The sequence below is a fragment of the Oryza brachyantha genome, chromosome 10 (assembly GCF_000231095.2).
Source record: "Oryza brachyantha chromosome 10, ObraRS2, whole genome shotgun sequence".
Taxonomy (NCBI): Eukaryota; Viridiplantae; Streptophyta; class Magnoliopsida; order Poales; family Poaceae; genus Oryza; species Oryza brachyantha.
The window spans coordinates 3,274,913-3,282,605 of NC_023172.2; the positions used below are offsets into that span (position 1 = coordinate 3,274,913).

Here is a 7,693-nt window from a genome sequence, read left to right on the forward strand (position 1 = left end):
GCAGTGGATGAATTTACGATGAATTTAGTATGATTTTGATGCACTGGATTAATTTACGATGAAACTAGGTTTATTTTGATGCAGTGGAAGAATTTTGGATGAATTTAGAATTGGTTTGTTGAAGTGGATAAATTTACGATGAATTTTGGATTATTTTGATGAAGTACATGTGTTATGGATGAATTTAGGATTATTTTGATGTAGTCGATGAATTTACGATGAAGTACATAACTGATGAATTTAGGATTATTTTGATGAAGTACATGAGTTATGATCACGAAACTCACATATTTTCCTAGTTTATGCGGTGCCAAAGAAAATATTTTGTGGTATCGTAGCCTACGTGTAACTGCGACCCTATGGTAAATTCCTTGCTCGAATTTTTTGTCTCGTACGTCTAGGGGAGAAGCGCAATGTACGACGAATCACCAAGCACGTTAGGCAGCCCACAATATGCATGACTTAGAGATGAATTCTACGTTGAACAAAGTTAGCATTTTCCTTAACATAGACGCTGTACCGTGGAGAATCGAGCACCAATATTATTTTTACGCCCACCCAGGTCAGGTGTTAAAACAAGATCTGCTTGGACACGAAACGTTGATTTCCATCCCCAGGATCTTTAATGGACAGCTGAGATATTTCATTTGCTGCTGCAAGCAAGCTTCAGCTATTTACAATAAGAAGAAAGGAAAGATAGAAAGAGCAATACCACATTACCACGTGAGTCCAAACCACTAGGAAATTATATATGGTTCCGAGATGACATGTATGATCCGTGAGCTTTACTTAAATAATCCGTCTATATCCATCAGATTAGCTGTCTAAATCGATTATGCGTGGAAGAGTACACTAATGGTACCCAATGGATGAATATAAAATTTCAACAGAAACAAGGAAACAGTCATTTGCTGGGAACGGTTTTGCTTCCCAAATCCTGGAGCACATTGGGAAAGATATGCTTGCGGATCATAATCTCATGGTTATTTGTGCAAACTTCTAAGTACGAATTGTCGGAACGCATGTCCTATATATATGAAATGTAAATATTGTATATTCTTGCAGAAGTATAATTTGTACAGGACAAAGTTGGTTAAGTATTAAGTGCTATAGACAGCAAACTTAACCATAAAAGTGTGAACCCTAGTATTCCCCACCCGAAGTACGGATTTTGTATGCCTGCAATGTTTACGATAATAGCTATAATGCTTCTAATTTATGTACACCATGCAACGCTGATTTTCGTTGCAATAATATAAAGTAGTAAAAGCTCCTTGCATTAGTGTACAATAATCTCCACCACTAAAGATGTTTTCTCCAAATATTTGGTAGGTTGTTCTACACTTGTACTTCTAACCGAAACGATCTTAACCCTACAGGTATTGATGGAGAAACCATTGGTTTAACAAAGTTATTACAACAGGAAGAAAAGACGTGGAGTTAACTAGCGAGAAACTGTGGTTGTCATATGGTACTTCTCCCCGCGCACTACTGATCCAACAACTCAGTCACAAAGTATTTTTTCACTCTCACTCCCTAATAGCTATTTCTATACTACTTTAAATGTCTCTTTTTCTATAATTTTTTTGTAAATTAGCCCATGGTATTTCCTAATATCGTGGAATAGTTCATATTTGGTTCGAACAAGTGATATTAGTATAGTTGATAAAAAATACCTATAACATTTTATAATACATTTTCATAGCAAAACATGAGTACTTTGCTAGTATATGTAGATATAAGTAGCAAACCAATTTTACTCCATCACTGATCCAGTGATCCTCCAATCCTACTTCTATGGAGGCAACGGTAACAGATACCAAGGGGAATTGGGCCGCATTCGGCCACCCCAGTAAGTTATCTAACCTCCATCGTTTGCGCACGCTTCCCGAATCACTAAACGGTGTATTTTCTGCGAAAATTTTCTATGCGAAAGTTGTTTTAAAAAATCTTATTAATCTATTTTATTTTTTAATAATAAATAATTAATTAATCATGTATTAATCTATTAGTATGTTTTCCGCGCCGGATAACTGACCCCTTCCCCCCTCCCAGCAAACGCAGCCTTGGTGGTGGTGGCTGTGAAGAAGAGGGGTGATTCTATTTAGCGGATGTTCACGTGCATGGTTCCCGTGCAAACATCTTATTTAACTAACCCATATAAAATTTACATGTATAAACTTTAAGCATATAATTTTTACGTATATAAACTTTGTGCATATAATTGTTAATAAAGATATATAAGCATATAGATTTAAAATTGTAAATAGAATCCTAAGTTGAATTGGAGTCAAATATGTAAACTTTATATGTATAAATATTGATGATACAAACTTTAACTATATAAAGTTTCTAAAAAAGAAAAGGAATTATGTGCCGAAAGGGAAATAATGAGCGTTCGTGTAGAAACCATCTACGCGAATGTTCGCTAAATAGTCCTTTCGGAAGAAGAGTCCAATTTTGATGTACGTGCATGTAAAATCTATCCACTTCCATAGCTGTCATATCTAGCCCTTCTTCAGAGTCTGAATGGAGGTGGACAAAAAAATTCTGGAGGACATGTCCACGAGCATAGGTAGCCCTATCTGATCCAACAAGGGACCATAGGGATGTATCAAGTTCCTCTACATTCAAAATCACGTGACTTTGTTACCGGCATGTGACCTGATGAACCCCAGGCTCACATGTGAGTAACAAAGGTTTGGTGATTGTGAAGGTAGAAGATCTCAATCCGTGCAACGGTGTAAGGATAGGGTAAAAACAGTTTCAATTTTTGTGGGTTGGGATGGAAGAAAATAGTTCCAAAAGAACTGAACATGATTGAAAGATCAGAAATGCAAATATATGGTGGTCCTTATCACAAGGTGCTGTAGTTACCAGCCCATCACGTGTTGATGAATTGCAAATAGAAAATTGACATCATCTGTATGCTTTCGTGCATTTGTGTGTATGTACTTAAGTTGAATAATATGACTTAGGATGTGAAGAGTAATCCACTTTCTCTAAGAGAAGAGGTGAAATACATGGCAAATGAACATTATGCGAAATTATTGTTGTGATTGGTTTATGGGTAGATTTATGTGAGTGTCTAAATCGTGATGAAAATATATATAGAACATTGGAAATATAATGTAAGAAAATTTTTTCAATGCACCATGGAATTCGTCTTGAATTCGAGTGTGGAATGTTCAAATAACACTATAAAATCATTTATGATGTTATCTCCCCGATACAGTAGATCAGGTGCAAGGCTTTTATAGTCTTAGGATTATATCACTTCATGAGTTAACACCTGTACATGATTGCTATTTCCCAATTGTCTAGAAAGCATAGGATTCCTTGATAGCGTGATCCATACGATTCGCCTTGTTCTGGGTTGAGTTCATTTTGTGCTAAGCTACTTGCTATACTGGTTCATCTTATCTTCTATCATGCCCTACAACCATAGAATGCGTCTAAGCTATTTGCTCGCTTAATGGCAACTAGTTTTCCTAATTGCCACCATTCATAATGGCAACTATCTTTCCTACTTTACTCCTTGCCTAATGGTACTATACTATCTTTCCTATTTCCCCAAAAATGAGATGCATGTTCTCTACATGGTCATATCCGAATCATGGTCGAATAGGAGGCAAGGTGACTCTGCAGCAACACTGTTTGTCTTAGGTGACGAGCAACGTCCCTTGGATTAGTATGCCGATTCAACCAATGTTGGGGCATTGAGCTAGGAGGGGATGGTCGGTAGAAGGCTTATTTGGCCCAAGCTAGGAAGTGTGAGGATTCCACGGGTAATGTGTGCTTATGCTCTATCACACCATTAAGAAATGCCTTATACAACACCGATACTGCAACGTTGGACGTACCGATAACAATCATGATGTAATGATGATATCACATGTCGTCGGGTGATGACAGAAACGGTCTATATTTACGGTATGATTCCATTAAAGGTGTTTGCGCCAAACTTGGTACATTATGCCCATTCTAGTTTGAGTACGCGCACGCGTTGCAATTTTCCTAGATCATACACGTCATCGGTCACTTATGTGTTTCGTCTGTCGTCTATAATTCTTCTCCAAACCATGTGTTGCCCAAGTCATTCTCTGACAACAAGACCAAGGCATGTTCTAGCAACAAGCGGGATTGACTCGCTCTTGTTTTGCAAAAATGATCATTCCCATCGTATCACCGCACATGTTGTTCGAGGTCCATCATTAGATTACTGGGATATGACCTAAATACAGTAAACCATCTTATTATCATATCTACTTTTGCATCTCACTGTCTCTTGGTCTTTTTACATCATATATCAGTAGATGATGCCTTTAACTATTTTTTTGTGAAGTGCCTCAGCAGATGGCGGCCGGATCCGTCTATATCCGAGTTCGTGGCGACCGGATACGCCTGCCCCGAGATCGTGGTCGTCGGATATGCTAGTGCCGTTACTAGGAGTAGGGGAACGAGAGTCAATGCTACGGCGGTGGAGAGCAACTAATGGCAGCGAAGACAAGCGGGAAGAGGTGCTCAATTAAATATGGGCTTCAGCCCATATGCAGATTAATTTTTTGGAAAATCACAACTTATTATAGGAGAGGAATACCACTTTATATGGAGGGGTGGTGTACTATCTATTTGAGACATATGTGGTGGAGAGAACAAGAGGAACACATGCGCGTGAATGGTCCATCAAAATTGTTTTTGGCTAACGTGTTATGATTTGATTTATTACTGAAGTAACTTTAAGTACGATTTATACTTTTTCTATATTTGGACAAAAACTTTGAATAAGATGAGGGGTCAAACGTAAATCCAAAATTCAACGAGATCAATTAAAAAAATTGAAGGGAGTATTACATTAACAGATTTTTAATTTTCGATAAACCTAGAAGATAAAACATGTATGATATATGTTGGTTTTAAATGAACCGATACCAATTTTGTTTTATCCGAATATCCCAGTAGATGCAACAAAGTGATCTGGTTTGGTTCTGTACAACTTATCCGGTTTGCCTACGTGAAGTAGAGATAAGACATGCGTCCTGATCACACGACCCGTTACATCTATATATATAATGAGGCACCGTCTCATCACATAATACTAAATCGAAAAAGCAATCTTGGTTTTTATCTCCTTGTTTCTACTGCGTTGTTGCTTGTAGTCTACTCTGTTCCACTCGCTGGCGTGCACTAGTGATCGGGAGAGTAGTTCTCCAGAACCTTGACCTTTGACATCCTGCGCCGGGAGAAGACGACAATAAGATTTTTCGATAGCGTATTGCACGTCTGCTCACTAATAACCTGTATGCTCGAGAGATGCGCGCCATGACAGCATACGATACCATGAGTCGTTCCTCTAGTACGCACGGTCACTCATCAACACGATTAACAATGAAATCATAACACTCAGTACATGTTCGCCATATTTTTTATATATAATCTGTTCATGTTTTAGTGTCTTGTTTACAGCATAGGTACTAGTACAGGAAAAGATTTTTCGATAGCGCATTGCACGACTGCTCACTAATCTTCTATGACGACTCGTCTACCTGTCTGGTCGAGAGATGCGCACCAATGGCAGCATACGATACCACCTGTCGTTCCTCTAGTATGCACGGTCACTCGTCAACACGATCAACAACGACATCATTATACTCGGTATATGTTCACCATATTTTTTATATATGATCCGTTCTTGTTTTAGTGTCTTGTTTACAACGTAGGTACTAGTAAAGGAAAAGATTTTTCGATAGCGCATTGTATGACTGCTCACTAATCTTCCATGATGACTCGTCTACCTGTATGCTCGAGAGATGCGCGCCAATGACAGCATAGATACCATGAGTTGTTCCTCTACTACGCACGGTCACTTGTCAACATGATCAACAACGATATCATAACACTCGGTACATGTTCCCCATATTTTTTATATATGATTTGTTCATGTTTTAGTGTTTTGTTTACAACATAGGTACTAGTAAAGGAAAAAAAATCATGAGTGGGGCTTGGGCCCAAGCTGCCTCAGGCCCAATTCCGCCCTGATTACATGTATAGATCGTAGCATCTAAGTATCATTATTTACATGGTTAATGTCATGATTTATTTATGAAATAAATTCTATCATTATGTTCTTATACATTGAACGTGAGGTGTGGTAGTGGAGTGAGGTAACGACGAGAAGAGGCATATGTGTGGGGGCTTACTGCTATGGACTTGGCTTGGTTTCCTAGTGACGGTTAAGAATAATAGCACATATTATATAACCGATACCTATAATGAACACTATCTAGTTTTTTAGTTGACGTCATTGACTTTTAGATTTACGTTTGACCTATCGTCTTATTCAACAAATTTATATAATTATTGATTATTTTGTTATGATTTGATTTATTACTGAAGTAACTTTAAGTATGATTTATATATTTTTTATATTTAGACAATATTTTGAATAAGACAAGGGGTCAAACATAAAACCATTAGTCAACTATATTAGTCAAAAGAACTGAACGGAGTATTACAATAACCGGTTTTAACTTTTAGATAAACATGGAAGATAAAACATGTATTATAGATGTTGGTTTTAAACGAACCGATACCAATTTTGTTGTAGTGTCCAACCAGTTAAAACGTGTAAAAGCCAGACAGGCAAACGTTCAACCTCTCTTAACACTAGTACACGACGTGTTCATTGCTCACGCGTGAGTCATGATTTCGTTTATAAGTACATACTTTTATGTAATGAACGAAAGTGATACAAGTATGACGAAGTGTGTGCAACACCATAGCTTAAACTTTAGTCTTCACAACGGTATGCCATTGACGAGCGCGAGCGCAATGCTGGTGTGCTGCGTCACGCTCGCCACGCCGGCGGCCACCTCCTTCCCGGCCGCCGACGACGTCGCCGCTTCTCCGGCGACCTCGAACCCATCGGCGCACGTCCCCTCGTTGGTGATCGCCGAGCTGAGCCACGTCTTCGCCTTCGAGACGTGCCACCTGGACTGCCTCCTGCTCACGCCGGCGGCGGCGGAGTCCAGCTGGCTCAGCGGCGGAGACGGTGCTCTTGCAGTCCTTCAGGGCGGCGACCACCCGAGCCCCGCCGGCGCTGCGGAGGAGCAGGTCCTTGATGCGCGCCGAGAAGGCCCGGAGCTTGGCCGCCGCGACGTCGGCCGCGGCGACGGCGAGCTTGACGTGGCTGGTCTGGAACGTGGAGGCGTAGGGGAGGAGGGAGTGGTAGCAGACGTCCGGGTACCTCGTCGTGGCGCAGCGGGACCGGAGGAACGTCGTCGCCGACGACGACGACGCCGCCGCCGCAGGCGACTCGCCGGCGGCGACACGTGTCGTTGATGCGACTACGAAGAAGAGCAAAGGGAAGACGAGGAGAATGGCGCGAGGCGGGAGTGCCATGAGAGCGGAATCAAATTTGGTTTGCTAGCTTTGCAGCGAATTTTGATAACACTTTTTGACGTGGAGGAAACTAATTGGGCAGATCGGGGCCTTAAATAGGAATGATTAGAGATATAAGTAATATTTTTGTTTTTAAGCCCGTTGCTAGCCCGGCTGCTAGCGTGCACCAGTCATGCATATGACTTTCTTTCGTTGTATCATCTCATGTCTTGTCAGTATCACTAGTCATTATGCACGTTTATAAATCGACTGTTCAAATATTTATCCCAAGAACAAAGAAATATATTATTGC

The 7,693-nt window shown here is 40.2% G+C and overlaps 1 pseudogene; it reads right to left on the reverse strand.

The window, feature by feature from the left end:
* Positions 1-6,797: 6,797 nt before the first annotated feature.
* On the reverse strand, positions 6,798-7,401 carry LOC107305041 (annotated as a pseudogene).
* Positions 7,402-7,693: the final 292 nt, after the last annotated feature.